This window comes from Acinonyx jubatus, chromosome C1, assembly GCF_027475565.1.
Source record: "Acinonyx jubatus isolate Ajub_Pintada_27869175 chromosome C1, VMU_Ajub_asm_v1.0, whole genome shotgun sequence".
NCBI classification, from domain to species: Eukaryota; Metazoa; Chordata; class Mammalia; order Carnivora; family Felidae; genus Acinonyx; species Acinonyx jubatus.
Window position 1 is genome coordinate 145,116,154 of NC_069381.1, and position 14,793 is coordinate 145,130,946.

Consider the following 14,793-nt stretch of genomic DNA (forward strand, 5'->3'; position numbering starts at 1 on the left):
ACATAAATAAGGTTTTGTAAATAAACTTTTGAAATATCAACTATTTTTTATCTTCAACATGAAAACTGTTTTTGCAAGTTCCAAGTTTATTAACTGTTAATAGAGAAATAGGCATGAGTTAGCTAGTCATAATCAGAAATCAAGTATTAAATAAAATTAATACATAGTATGATAGGCTGGTCCTTCCTCTCTCCTCCTTCAATTATATAAGTTTCACGGGCCAAGGATATAGGAAGATTGTAGAGTCCAGATCAATGTTTCCCAAGCACAGTGTAAAGCTATCATCAAGCAACAAAAATTAAAATCATAAAGATGTGAGCCCTCGTATATATACATATAACAATCCCGATAATGATATCAGCAGGTGTTCTTCTTACAGGGGAGAGAGTGGCGACTAGATATGATTATTTTAAAGTTCATGTATTTTTAATTTATTTTTATTATTTTTTTTAATTTTGAGAGAGATAAAGAGTAAGCAGAACAGGGGCAGAGAGAGAGGGAGAGAGAGAATCCCAAGCAGGCTCCACACTCAGCACGAAGCCGGATGTGGGGCTTGATCTCACAACAGTGAGATCATGACCTGAGCCACAATTAAGAGTCAGACGCTTAACCAACTGAGCCACCCAGGCACCCCAAGTGCCCATATACTTTTTAAAACCTCACACATGAAAATAGACATGAATGAATATTCTGTGAAATGGCACTTTAAAATTCCACCAAATGGAACTTAAAGAAAATATGAAAATTCTGCAAAATGGAACTGCGCCCATCACAAGGAGTAACACCTATAAGCTCTGAGAGTTAAAAAGCTGTGATCCTGGTACACGCATGGGCAGATAGATCAGTGAAACTAAATGGATACCCCAAAAATGGACCAAGATGTACAGGAGAATATAGAATACAAAAGAAATCAAAGAAGAAAAGTTGGAACAACTAGCCAGTGTGACAGAGACCACTAATTTCTCACTAAAATTCCTTCTTGGCTGCTTCTTGGGCACATGCTGACCCACAGAGACTGCATTCCCCACTCTCCCTTGCAGCTTGATGCACCCCAAGACCACGTTCTCACCAATGGAAGTATAAGTGGTGTATGTGCAACTTCTGATCACTTGCCCTGGACTTTCTCCATTGTCCTTTGCATGGAGGGAGCCCAGATACAGGAGCAACCCATCTATGACCATGCAGATAAATACTGGACAGAAGGAACATAAGTCTCAATGACCAGTGGATAGGGGCTGGTCTGCTGACCTGGTTTGCTCACACCGGTACCTTTAGGTGAGGACAAAAATCAACTTCCATGTTCTTTGAACCATAGCATATCCCCTGGTTACAGCAACTCAGCCTTATCCTAATTAATAGAGAAAAATTAAGTTGGACTCATACCTAACATTCCAGATGGATCAAAGATTTAAACCTAAAAAACACCGAGCCACATGACATACAAGGGATCATGAGATAGATTTTTAGTTTAGAAATGGAAAAGGTCTTTTTCCTGTGATACGAATTCCTGAAGTCACAGAAAGTTTGATTATCTATGTAGCGCTACAAATGTTTTTGAACATCTTTTATTGACTGTCTCTTCCACTACGATGTAAGCTCCATGTAGCAAGAATTGGGATCTGTTTTCTTCACTATTATATATACACAGCTGCCCAGAACAAGTGCCTAATATATAAGAGGCATTCGATAAGTATTTGCTGAGTGAATAAATTGGTATATTTAAGTATACACGATTTTAAATAATATGCACAGCACAATAATTATTTCTGTGCAAATGACAAAACATAAATATCACTTGTCACACTTAATTTTGTTAATGCATAGGAACACCTATGAACTGATTATAAAAAAAAAATCAATAACCCAATAGGAAAATAGACAAAGGGCACCAACATACAAGGAACACAATTGGAAAGTGTTTAAAATTATGAAAAGATGCTCGATGTCAACGGAAATAAAAATGCAAACTAAAGCTACATTAAACTGTCATTTCTCACCTATCTATTTGGCAAAGAAAAACACCTTTGACAATCATACTGTGATCAGCAAGGGTATGAGGAAGCAGTGTTCTCATCCACTGCTGTTGAAATCAAAAACTCCACAAGCTCAATGAGCAGAGCAACTTGGCAATAAATTTATACAAAATTTAAAAAGCGTGTACCCTTTTACATAGCAGTTCTACTGCAAGAAATGGATCCTACAGATATGTTTGTGACCCTGTTTGAAATATTATATGTACAAGGTTATTCCCTACAGCCGTGTTCACAATAAAAAATAAACTAGAAGGGATCTAGATGGCCATCAACATAGCACTGGTTAAGTAAATTACAGCACTGGTCCACAGTAGAATACTAGGCATCCATTAAAAAAGAATGCAGTATTGGGGTGCCTGGGTGGCTCAGTTGGTTGGGCGTCTGACTTCTGCTCAGGTCATGATCTCGCACTTTGAGTTTGAGCCCCGTGTCGGGCTCTGTGCTGTCAGTGGGGAGCCCACCTCGGATCCTCTGTCCCCCTCTCTTCCTGCCTCTCCCCCACTCACTCATGCTCGCTCTCGCTCAAAAATGAACACTTCAAAAATTAAGAAGAAAAGAATGTAGTATTAATATGGAAGATCTTCCAAGAAATTTTATCTCAGTGAAAAAAGGTACAAAATAGTATATATTGTTACCATCTGGGTTAAAAAAAACCACACACACACACACACACACACACACACACAAAAGAAACTGCAATAATCTGTAGGTTATGTGTTGTATATTATATACCCCCTGAAATCTCTGAAAGAAAACACAAAAAACTGGTAGGAATTTTTGGTAGGAATTGCCTCTAGGAAGAATAATTGGGCACTTGGGAGATGGGGAGGAGTGAGGCTTATTTTTTCTCACTTTTGTACCTTTTTAATCTTATAAACATTGATTGTATCACCTCCTGAATATAAATATTTTACCAAGTAAAAACATTACAAATATTTATCTCTAACCCCTAGAAATCTGAACACTTCTCTGGCGATTCTTACTGTCAAACACACTTGGAAAACCAGTGAGCTGAACAATCTTAACCCTGTTTCATAATTAAGAATCACAGGGTTAGCAATTAACAAACACCATCATCTCCTACTCGTTCAAACAAATACATATGCAAAATAAAGTCAGTCTCTTAGTTCCGTCCCTGTTATTCATTACTTCCTCTTAAAACTAATTCAACCTCATGCCCACCTTAAATGGGCATGAAAATATTTCAAAATGCTCCAAGGATGGCAGCCAAAACCAACAATTCCACTAATATATTAACACAGCCTCGTGCCTAAGAAGTTCCTTGCAGTCACACAGAAGATGAAAAATTGCCATAACTGTCACCTGGGCAACAATCCAAAGCTGTGCATCATCTGCCTTGGAAAATAAAAACTCACATCGTTAAGACTAAAAGTCCAATGTCAACAGCCGTGGCTTTTGTTTTCTGCCTAATGCGAAAGGTCTCCCCCGCATCCCCCTTTAAATTATAGGCTAACCCCTCACTTGAGGACCGGTTATTACGTTACAGCCTTATAAGGAACACTAAGCAGTCATTATTTAGACTGACATTCTGCTTAAAAGGAAAAATTCTTCTTGAAAGGGAAAATGCCCACAACTTATCAAGTGGAAGGAAGAAGCAACTTGTAAAACAAAATGTACAGTCATGTTCATCAAGCTTTCAACATAATGAATATGCATACTGTTTGTAATACGATAAGATCTGTGTATGAGTAAGTATGTGTTTCAAATTATCAGCTATGGGCAAAAGAGCAAAGACAAAAGGAAATTTTACCTGTACCTATGTCTGTATTTTATACTGTTTTGTAATACTTGCAATTAAATAATCAAATATAAACTATTTATATAAAGAATAAGGTTTTTAAAAATAGTAAATTAGACTTTCCTTTAAAAACAAAACAAAACAAAACAAAAACGTCGGACAGGTACCGGAGACTTTCCAAAAGTGTTGAACCAAGGAGGCTGCATAGACCGACCCTTACAAGCCTTAATCCTGAGTTACGTGTTTCTGTGTCTATGTGCAAGTTTCCAACCATACTGAGCAACCTGAACATTCAGCTCAAGAGACACACCCACCAATATTTAGCACTTCAGGCCTCCCCTCACAGAAACATCTTATAGACTCTATTCTAAAGTAGGTATTTGTGGGGTGCACAGCTGGCTTTGTCAGTAGAGCATGCAACTCTTTTTTTTTTAAACGTTTATTCATTTTTGAGAGACAGAGAAAGACAGAGCATGAGCGGGGAAAGGGCAGAGAGAGAGGGAGACCCAGAATCTGAAGCAGGGTCCAGGCTCTGAGCTGTCAGCACAGAGCCTGATGCAGGGCTCGAACTCAAGAACTGCGAGATCATGACCTGAGCCGAAGTCGGACGCTCAACCAACTGAGCCACCCAGGTACCCAGGCACCCCTCTTTCTCTTTTTTTTAATGTTTACTTATTTATTTATTTTGAGAGAGAGAGAGAGAGAGAGAGAGAGAGAGAGAGAGAGAGAGAGAGAACGAGCATGAGCAGGGGAGGGGCAGAGAGAGAGGAAGAGAGAGAATCCCAAGCAGGGCTCAACCTCACAAACTGTGACATCACTGAACTAAACTGAAATCAAGAATCGGGTGCTTAACAAACTGAGCCACTGAGGCACCCCAAGCATGCGACTCTGGATCACAGGGTTGTGAGTTCAAGTTCCACACTGGATGTAGAGGTTACTCAAAATAAAATCTTTAAAATAAAATAAAATAAAAATATTTGTATTCCCCTATAGCTTAACACAATGATAGCAAGAATGCTTTATATAGATTTCAAAATACTCCATAGGAAGCATATTATGAAAATGTAGTTCTGGAAAAGGTAAAAGTATGGAGACAATAAAAAGATCAGTAGTTTCCAGGGAGTGACTGGGGGAGAGAAGAATTATTAATAGATGGAGCACAGAGGATTTTCAGGGCAGTGAAATTTTTCTGTTTGATACTGGAAATGGTGGATAGGGTCATGATACATTTGTCCCCAACCTATAGAACAAACAACACCAAGAGTGAACCCTAATGTAAAACCATGGGCATTGGGTGATAATGATGGGTCAACACAGGCTCAACCACTGTAATTAATGTACCACTACACTGATACAGTAGTCCCTCCTTATCCATGAGGGATACGTTCCAAGACCTCCAATGGATGCCTGAAACCATGGATAGTACCGAAACCTATATATGCCACGTTTCTTTCTTACACATACATACCTAAGATAAAGTTTAATGTGTAAGTTAGGCACAGGAGAAGATCAACAACAACTAATAGTGAAATAAAACAATGACAATATACAGGACTATAATAAAAGTTATGTAAACGTTTTCTCTCTCTCTCTCAAAATATTTTCTATGCACTATACCTCACCCTTCGTGTGGTGATGTGAGATAATAAAATGCCTACATGATAGGATGAAGTAAGGCGAATGACGTAGACGTTGTGACGTAGCATTAAGCTACTATTGACCTGCTGACCACATATCAGAAGGAGGATCATCTGCTTCATCTGCTGACCACGGCTGACTGTGGGCAACAAACCATGGAAAGCAAAGGGGCGAAAAAAGGGGGTCCTGCTGCAGTGGGAGAGGCTGTGTATGGGGCCAGGGGGTACAGGAGAACTCTCTGTACTTTCTGCTCAATCTTGCTGTCATTCTAAAACTGCCATGAAACATAGTCCGTCTGAAAGAGAAAAAAAGAAAAGTGGCCCCGTAAGGGGGAAAGAACGGGAGAAGTATTTCGTATGTAGGGAAATATTGATAATATTGGAATAAACTGGCCAAAGTTAAAGAATAACTGAGCAGCTCTGCCACAGAGACAGAGAGAGAGAAGCCCACCTTCAAGGCAACGCAAGAATTAAGCACTATGAGGCTAGAGCCCTAACCTTTTTATACTGGATTCATACAAACCAACGAAATCATCACTGTGGCTAAGAATTTACCGTGTAGATTTGATCTCTGCCAAAGAGCATTAAACGAGGTGATCTGTTGAAATGGCTCTAGAGCTGGCTCTGGCAACGCTGCTCCGGAGAGCTCCTGGGTAAGCTGACTCAGCTACCTTAGGGCTGGTGCCCCGTCATGTCGCGCCACGGTCCTTCGGGCAGGGCGCTCTGGTTCAGAGCTCCGCTCTCTCGTCCCCCATTCACCAGAGACCAGCGGAGTGGGAGAGGTGCTCCTGGAGTCTCCTGGAGGAAAAAGCTTCCCAGTAGTTCTGCTCCAGCAATGTGACACTCACAAGCGGCTCCGGGCTGCAGTTGGGGAAAAAGAAAGAACACCAGCTAAGAGAAGAAAATTCCGCAGTTGTGAGTGTGCTGGCTCAAAGTGCACACCTGACAAGCCTTTCAGTTGGGACCCCAAAACTAAGGCCAATTTACAACTGAGGCAAATATGGAAGGCGCTGAAAAACAATGACATGCAGGATGTTAGTAAACTTCAAAATCAAGTTCTTTCAAAGCCCATATACCATGGACTCCAGCCCATTACAAAAACAGCAAAAAAAAAAAAAAAAAAGGCTTTGTACATATTAGTTATTATATGTACTTGGTTAAAAACAAAACCACTCAAACGGTACACAGGTATAGAATGAAAGTCTCTCTCCAGACCCCCAGCTGCTCCTAGATAGCCCATTGCACCAGAGTAACCAGTTCCTTGTGTATCCCACCCAGAAGCAATCTGGTTTAGGTCCACTTCCAACCCATTCTCAGTCATAGACAGAACTAGTTCAAAGGCTCATAAAACAATAGTGGGGAAAGAACAACAAGCGGAAGGGAAGGGGTCTAGATAACTAACAAAAAAACACAAAGCCACCCAAGTTCCCCTTTCCTTTGGGAAGACTTTAAAAACATCAACATTTGCCAAAGGAAGAGGAAATTTTTATTAGAACCAAACCAAATTTTTCCATCCAAATAAGTCACACAAAACACTGAAGAACTTACTCCTTTCAAAAAAACAGCACCTTTTTTTTGTTTTTAACCTCAGGGAACATTTTGCCAAGAAAACGTTCATGTAAATAAATCTAAGCAGAAAACAAACCCAAAATACAGCATTCCTAAATAATTATTGGGAAGGAAAACCACATGAACCTTGAAATTCAAGGGGAATGCTTTACAACTAATACCAACTCTTTCCTTGCTTCAGTTTAAATGAAGGCTCACAACCAATTTGAAAAGACAGCCTAGCTATGTAAAAGGCACACAAAAAATAAGACAACAATATCTCCCCCATAGGAAAGTCAACCAGAAATTTTGCATTTTCAGCAATCATTTAGTGAAGTCAGAGGGTAAAAACCCATTTCTAGAGTGGACATCTGTAAAAACAGACGCATTCATGAAGCAGCATCCACAACCTTGAGTTTCAGAACCAATTGCTAAAATCCCGGTGTTTTCCAAGCCGCTAGAGCCAGGGAAATTTGGTGGTCAGGGTCTCACATTGACGTTGCCTTCCCCTTGGGCAAAGAACTGTGTTTTAGAAGAGGGCCGCTGTTAAGCTACCCCGCCTGGCACTAACCATGTCTTTAAGTCATACATAGGTACTGTTTGGGAAGGGGCTTTAGACAATAGGAAAATAAGGAAACACGGGTGCATATTTTCCTGATTCTTTCAAAACAAGAATCATCCAAAGAACGGTCAGAGATTGACTATTTAATTACAAAGGTGCTTCTATTTCCCTTCCAACTCCCCAGGCTTACCTATTACCTTCACCGCAAGGAATTCCTTCAAGAGCAGGCTCAGCTTCTCCTGTCTCTGTTCAGCCTTCTCTAAGGATTCTTCTTTTGTCCAGATCTTTCCATTCCGATTCCTCCAGTATTTTTACTCTATATGACTCAACCTGGCACTTGATCCCCTGCCTTGAACAAGGTTTGTCTCACAGCCAATTTAAAACTAGAAGAGATTCACATATTATCCTTCTGCTATATCATTCCTTCCCAATACCTAACACATAGTTGGTGCTCAGGAGTTATCGGATAAAACTCTTCAAATTAAACGTAATTTAAGATTTGCTTTAGAGTTCATCAGGCTCTCAACCATGGTTTGAAGTCAAAACGGTGGTGTACCACAAGGAAGAACAGGTTGGCAAAAAGGGAGCTAAGTGGAGAGCAAATGCCAGAAACTTAGGTCTTCAAACGTTCTACTCAGGACCCATCTCCCCACAAATATACTTCATGCCAATAAGCAAGCTTGGCAGAGCCTGAAAGGTAGTGGAAAGCAGTTATGCACAAAACCCCAAGAGTGATTAAAAAAATAAAAACAAACCAAAAGAAAGAGAGAGAAGAGAGGGGGTGAGGGGCAAGTGCTATAAAAATATCTATGTAGCAAACTTCAGCATCTTGTCCCAAAACTTCCATTGAGCTGAGTTTTTTCCTAAAATCTTAGCCAACTCATTTGTTTGGCTATTGAGGTTTAATTATTGGTGGCTAATCGTGCCATATGAAAATCTGACCCTTTATAGAAGCTAGAGGCACATTCCTGTGAAGTGGTGAAGGGTGAGAGTGAGGAAAGGGGAGAAAGAGAAATAAAAAAAAAAAAAAGTTCTTACTCCAAATGCGGGTTTAACATAGCAGTATATGTTTCTTTAATCCAATTTAAGAGAACATGCATAGTTTCTTAAAAGTTATTGTAATATGATGGGACCCGAGTAACAGGCAAGCATAAAAGATACTTAAAATCAAACAAGTTCTTGGCAGTCAACATAGCAGCTAAGCAACAGGAAGAAAAAAAAATTCAGGACAAGTTTCCTCAAGTATTTAATTATAACTGTATCCTTGGCCTCCAGAAATTGTAGCTTCCCAATACTGAAAAGTCTTGTCCTTTCAAGATGGATGTTAAGGAAACTCATTGTAGTGATCACTTTGCAATATACATAAATTTCGAATCATTGTGTTATCTACCTGAAACTAAGATACTGTTTTATGCCAATTATACTTCAATTAAAAAAGGGGCGCCTGGGTGGCTCAGTCGGTTAAGCGTCCGACTTCGGCTCAGGTCATGATCTCGCAGTCCGTGAGTTCGAGCCCCGCGTCGGGCTCTGGGCTGACAGCTCAGAGCCTGGAGCCTGTTTCAGATTCTGTGTCTCCCTCTCTCTCTGACCTCCCCCGTTCATGCTCTGTCTCTCCCTGTCTCAAAAATAAATAAACATTAAAAAAAAATTTAAAAAAAAAAAGACATCAACCCATACCTTCCCTGTTTATCTACCCAGCCCCATAACCCAAATAAACCATGGTGGATCTTGCTGTAAAATTACTGTTAACTGAAATTACTTTAAGAAGCACCATATGGTTGTAAGAACATGGACTTAGGGAAGAGCCAAACCCAGTTTTCCAACCTATTTAATGTGATCTTACCCAAATCATTTAACTTCTATGGGTTTCAGGTTCCTTTCCCATGACACAGGGTAAATACCTTCCACCTTTGAAAGTTACTAATATACACCAGCTATCGTTTAGCGTGCCCTTAGTTCTAGAACCGTGCTAACCGCACACTTGCATTATCTGATTTAATCCTAACAGCACAAAAACTGAGGAAGGTGTTATTATTCCCCCTTGAAAGATAAGAAAACAATGTTAGAGAGGTTAAGTAAAACTGCCCAAGATCATAATTTTTAATAAGTGGCAAAACCAAGAATCAATTCAAGTTTTTCAGACTCCAAAATCTATGTTAATTGCCATTAAGTAAAATTGCATCGTGACTGTTTATAAGAACTGAGCTGAATGCTCATAGTAAATATTCTTAGTTCCCTTTCCTGTTTTCTACTCCTTAGAATAATAGAAAGTGCTAAAGCACTGTGGTAGGAACAGCAGAAAGCACACCAATCCCAAACAATAACACAAGTCATCTACAAAATCACACTACAAATGTCCTCTTGTCTCACTACAACCAATGTCAAGTATCCTTGAAGAATAATCTATTCCAGACACTTCAATACATGAGAAAGACAGGTATGATTGCTTAGTAATGCTGGAGAAAGGCAATGGAGATAACAGCCGGTTCCCAAGATTACCACTTTCCCAGTGGAACAAATCTAGGTCACATGCCCTAGACAACTGATAAACTCAGGGGACACCATGGAGCAGGGAGGAAAAAAAAAACAAAACAAAAAAACAAGGAAAGCCATACAAGGCTGAGAAAAGATAAAAGCTGACTGAACCAGGAAGCAGAGAGGAACATGGAGATATAGCAGATCCCCTTCTCCAGGCATATCCAAATTCTCAACAGATACTAATCTTTGGGACTTAGGGATGAGAAATGGGAATTTCCAGGAATTTCTCCAGAATTCCCCAAATTATAGCTTTTCTTAAAATACTTCCAAATACTCTTTACTCATTATTATGGGTATATATATTTTTGTTTTTTAAATGTTGCATATGTAAGAAATAGTGTTATTTACAAAGGATTGTAGCCTATAACAAATATTCAAATGCTAGGAAATGCCAGTGAACATTATTGGGTAGTATTCCAATAGCTGGCCAAATCCAGCCTGCAGTCTGTTTTGGTAAATAAACGTTCCATTGGAACACAGCCCCACTTGTTCATTTTACGTATAGTCTACGGCTGCTTTCACACTAAAACAGCAGAGCTGATAGTTCTGACAGAGTCCATATGCCTTGCAGGGCCTAAAATATTTACTATCTGGCCCTTTGGAGAAAAAGTTTGTTGACCTCTGAAATAACCTGCATTTGGATCTATGAGGAAGGTTAACCGCACTACACCGAATCCCATGTTGCAGTTGCCATTTCCAAGACTCATTCTGCTTCAGAAACGTATTTCTTGGAATACCGCTCACAGGATTTGTATACAATATGCTATGTATATAAACTTATTTTATTTGCAACGATGACTCACTGGTAGCAGCAGACAGGGCCACAAACACATATTTATAACATAGCAACAGCTACAAGCAATCACGACCAGTTCTTTCCTCTGTGCTCCTACCCTGTCCTGGCTCTGGGCAATGTCAGTCTTATCCTTCGCTCCACAGGTTCACGTTCAACTCAACATCAGTGGGTTCCTTCAGTCTACCACGGTCTCTACTGCTAATTGTTTAATTCTCACAGGAGAATTGCAACACGCTTTTTCCCGTGCACCTGATTGCTCCGGGGATCTGAAAAGACATAAATTTCCCAAGAAATCCCTGGAAGGAATTCTGCCATGGAAATAAACTATTCTCTTCAGGTGTAGCGAGACTGAGTCTAGATCACACTCACTGGACTTTTAAGGGATAGAAGAAAAAGAGTTGAGGAGAGGAGGGAGGATGAGGAAAAACAAAGTCTCCGGGATGTTTTAAGGAAAAGATTAAGGTCTGTCTCAAAGCCTAGAGAGAAGGGACACCTAAGTGGAGGTTCAGATGAAGATGACATTTCCTAAGGCGATGGCCCCAGTGACAGATTTAAGGCCCAAATATCCGAACTTAAGTTCTAATTTGGCTGCCATGACAGGCATTTGCTGTGAGTTATGACAGGAGTTAAGTGTAATTAAACACCACACTATTTCTGAAAATAACCTGCTCATACTTTATAATGTCAAACACCCTCTTCTGAAGTGGCTGGGTGATCCACCAAAATCCCCTTTATCCATCAGTCCGGCCAAAGATTCATTTATTTGTGCCAGAAATACAAAGCATGAGGACCAAGGATAAAACTCAAGGGAACAAATGCAGTGGGATACAGCAGCACCAAAAGGGTTCTAGGCTTGAACCAAAGAGTCCTGGGTTGAGTCCCAGCCCTGCCAATCACTAGACAGGTGATCTTGGGCCAACTGGCCAACCGTCTGAGCCTCAGTCTCTCGCAGGCAAAATGGACATCATGACTTCCTTGCGAAGCCCACAGCACGTGGTGGGTGTTAATAAATGGCAGCTATTATTATAAACAAAGTATTTAAGGAGCAGGAATAAGAGGAGGAGACCGTGATAAAGACTGAGAATCAAAAGGGTTGACTTATTACACTGAATCATTTGAAAATGCTGACATCTGACCATTTTGACTCACAAAAATAGCAGTTTTTAAATAAATACTATAAAGGGCTCTGTGGGGAAGCCTGAAAGGAGACAGCATGAAAGACTAATACCCCATCCTCATTCCCCCACTGGGGGAAGCTTAGAAGGAATCCAGACACCAGATGGGAAGGCTGCAGACTAAAATAGAATACCCCTTAGTCAACTCCTCACTAGAGAGGAGGTGTGACTTTAGGGAGGAGAAGATTCAACAAAGGACAGACAAACACATACACCTCACTCCTAGGTAGCCCACGTACCTCGCTCCCTCTCTCCTTCCTTCTCCACTGCTGCCCTGTCCTTTCCCTTAATTATTTCTTTCCCTAGGCAAAGCCCAATGGTGTCCTGTTAACCAGCTGGGGAAGGACAGAGCACTTCTGCTCAGCTGACGTTACTGAATGCACAGCAAGCTTTTCGGTAGGCTTCGTAGTGCAGTTGGCAGCTCGATAAAGATATCCAATGGATCCGCTGCATTTTCCCTGTTATTTTTCTGTCTTCCATTCATACCGTAGGTGTTAATTTTTTCAAGTCCTCCTAGACCTCACCCAGCTGATGGGTCTGTGGTTGATCCATGGGCGTCATGATAGTTCCTGGATGAGATCTGAATTTCAAGCCCCCTCACCAGCCCAAACCCAAGTAGCTCTATTCCAGCTATCTCTAAATCTCAAAAAAGGTGCTAAGTGAGGACTCAAAATACCTTGTGTACAGCGGATGAATAACAGGTTAGAGGTAAAAAAAGGAGGAACATGTCATTTCTTCCATCCTCCCAACCCGTACACTTTAAAAACAGAATTAGACTTCCCTGGTAATTAGCTTGCCTTTCTCAGTCTGTTGGGTCAGCTTTAACAAATGTAAATCCAATTCCCGCAGCATTTCAGCAATCCCCATTGCTGTGTTTTATCTGCTGTCTGGAAGTAATGTGGCAATCCTTGATGATCACCCTCACACATTAAACTATGGAAGCTTTCATCAGATGATGATCTCAAAGCACTTTTACAAGAGTTCGCAGGGATGCCTCCAAAGTGGGCCAGAACCAGATTTTCTGGTTTTCTAATGGGGCGTCTGGCATTCTGTTTCTCCTAAGCTGTACTCTGGTGTAAACACTCCAGAGTATATATGCCCTCACTAGATAGACATTAGCAAAGCTTCAACAGGGAAGCTTCTTGGAAGTGAGGACTCTGTGTATACAATATCCTGCTGTATCTCCAAAACCTGGTCTATGATCACCAGACATTTAAGTATTTGTGGAATAAATGGAGCTTAAAATTACAGAAAAATCCAAAGTATTATCGACTGCAAGCTCTTAAACTTGTTAAAAGAAGCTTTTCTATCACTAAGTGGCTAAGTTTCTACCCTACATTTAAACTCAGTACAGTGCAAAACATACTAAATACTCTTATTTGAGGGGAACAGGTTAACACAAAAAGCACAAAGAAACATATAAAAAATTGTGGGAAAAAAACTATTTCATAAAAGCAGGCTTCACTTTAGAATATCAGTAAGTTTTCTTAGCACACTTATTAACTAAACAACTCCAAATTAAGGTGAAGTTTTTCAAAATTGTTAGCTACAGAAATGTCCAGAAACACTGAAGGGCCACTGCAAAACAGGAATACCAAAACAAATGAAGAGAGAACTAAAGCTTTTAAAAACCATTCTTCCAATGCCCTCTTGAAAATATTTATGTCAATTACCAACCTAAATAAAATTTTTACCAGATCGTTCTCCCTAATTGAGACTCACTGAGAATAAATTGGAAAAAAAAAAGGGCAATCGACATTCTTTTTCTAACTGTTTGGCTTAATGTATTTCCTCACAGGCATATAAGCATTTCCAAGGGGACGCAAGAAAACTACCTGCCCCCCTGTGCAGAGAGAACAAGGTAACAAAAAACAAAAACAAACAAGCAAAAATAAAAAACAAAAAACAGTAAGGTTAAAAGAATTAAAAGTGAACAGTATTCTATATGGCTTTGTCTTCTTGTACTGTTTCTGTGCATGTGTGTATACTACATGCCCATAATTATGTCAGGCAAGCTATGCATTTTATAAGTAGTTGCCAGCCCCATAATGAGTTATCTGAAAAACTAACCTGCAACTTCTTAAAGAGAAAAATAGCCTCTTATTTATCTTTAAGCTTTATAATAATTGGGGCAGCATCCCTTCCATACGACTCAGCAAATATTTGCTGACTGATGAACAGGGAGATTAATTAAAGTAAGATTCAAGTCAAGAATCCAGGTGACTCTGGGTCTACCAGAGATTACATAGCCTTCCACTCTGCTCCGTCATCTTGATGGGATTGTTGTAGGTTGTCTTCAAGGTATGGAGGAAAAAACACTGAGCCAAGGAGCTTGACAGGTCCCTGCACCACACATGTGTGACAATGGGAAATCACTTATCGTCTCTGACATCCATTTTCCCTGATTATAAATGGAGAATGGCGGTCCAAGCTGCTGAGTTTCCCTCCAGCTCCAAATTTTCTGTTTAGATAGTTCTTTTACAATCACTAGCAGGATTCCTCAAGAGTTATGCTCACAAGAAAGGCTACGTCTTTTCATTAAAGATGGTTTTCCAATCTACTCCTGTACTGAGATGACACACAACCCACTCATTAGAGAAAAAAAAAAAAAAAGGAAAAATAACATTTTTCATTTAATTTAGCAGTTTCGTTCTTAACTCATACAGGTTTGCTTTTAATTTGCTTACCAATAATTTGTTTGCCAACTGAAGGATAATTAAGAAAATACACAAAAAGAAGTGGCAC

General features: G+C 40.0%; 1 protein-coding gene across 3 annotated transcripts in view; it reads right to left on the minus strand.

Annotated features, from left to right (window-relative positions):
• ACVR1 (activin A receptor type 1) overlaps positions 1-14,793 on the minus strand; it is a 140,070-nt gene that overhangs the window by 81,288 nt on the left and 43,989 nt on the right. Inside the window, exons 1-2 of one of the 3 annotated variants that reach the window (XM_015076695.3) lie at positions 7,730-8,805; positions 6,101-6,290 (exon numbers count right to left, since the gene is read on the minus strand). The exons of 1 other annotated variant lie outside the window; for it this stretch is intronic. The gene's annotated coding sequence lies outside the window, so the exon portion shown is untranslated. Of the gene's footprint in view, positions 1-5,984; positions 6,291-7,729; positions 8,806-14,793 lie in introns of those variants that run through there. One more of the 3 variants, XM_015076687.3, reaches the window with a different exon arrangement.